The sequence below is a fragment of the Nerophis ophidion genome, linkage group LG20, assembly GCF_033978795.1.
Source record: "Nerophis ophidion isolate RoL-2023_Sa linkage group LG20, RoL_Noph_v1.0, whole genome shotgun sequence".
Taxonomy (NCBI): domain Eukaryota; kingdom Metazoa; phylum Chordata; class Actinopteri; order Syngnathiformes; family Syngnathidae; genus Nerophis; species Nerophis ophidion.
The window spans coordinates 12,673,206-12,674,571 of NC_084630.1; positions in this window are offsets into that span (position 1 = coordinate 12,673,206).

Sequence of the window (1,366 nt, forward strand, 5' to 3'; positions counted from 1 at the left end):
TAATAGGAGATATATGTAAAAAAACACAAATTGACAATATTAAAGGAATTGTACGGAATAAATTGCCAAGAAAAAGGGAAGAAAAAAATGAATAGTTTTGGGTGGATAATAGGAGATATATGTAAAAAAACACAAATTGACAATATTAAAGTGAGCCCTACAGTACTAATTCCTGCAATACCACCGTGGATGTATGAAAACCCAAAGGTAGACATGCAGTTACTGAAGAATAGACATTTAAATAGTTACCAAATAGAACAACGGATTGAGGAAATGTTTTTTGATAATATTATGATATACACAGATGCATCAAAAACTATAAATAGTAAAGTAGGAGCTGCTGCAGTTATCCCACAGAGAAATATAGTGTTGAATAAAAGAATTAGTGATAAACTATCTGTTTTTACGGGGGAATTGGTAGCAATTTATATGGCAGTTAACTGGATAGAGGAAAACAAAGCTAGGAAAGTAGTCGTGTGCTCGGACTCCAGCAGTGCATTGACGAGCATAAAAAACATAACATCAGAAACAAGACTAGATATAGTTTATGAAATAGTTCAGGCAATCTACAGAATAAATAAAGCGGGAGGTGTGGTAACATTTCTCTGGGTTCCTGCTCATGTAGGAGTTGAGGGAAATGAGTTAGCTGATAGATACGCAAAACAAGCAACCACTAAAACAGAAGTAAACATGGAGATTAAGCACAGTAAAGAAGAAGTGAAGAGCATAATTAAGATAGAACACAATAAAAAGTGGCAGGATAATTGGAATAAGGAAACAAAAGGTAGAGAGTTTTACAAAGTCCAGAGGAAAGTAGGTGTAATGAGAGGAGGGGGTAGAAATAGGAAGGAAGAAGACATTATGACTAGAATGAGATTAGGGCATACATATCTAAATAGTTCACTAAAATTGATAGGCAAACACACTACAGGGCTGTGTGATTTTTGCCACCAGATAGAAAATGTTGACCATGTCTTAATACAATGTAGGAAATATAATAGAGAAAGAGAAATACTGGAAAATAAGTTAGCAAAAGAAAATATTAGGTTAGAAGTGGGAGATATATTAGGATTGCATTCAGAAAACATAGGATATAAAGCAATATACACATATTTAAAAAACACTGGGTTAAGTAAAAGAATATAGAGTAGGGATCCACCTCGGTCCACACTCCATTACAGTAGGTGGCGGTAATGCGCACCAGAAGGTTGCTTGCCAACCGCCATAAAAACAAAAGAAGAAGAAGAAGAAGACCTGCCCAAAACGGCGGGAGACATATTTCTACTTCCGGTCTACTTCCGGGTTTACTTCCGCCCGACGTGCTTTGGTCTTGGCTCGACCTTGTTAAGGCAACAAAGAAAACAAG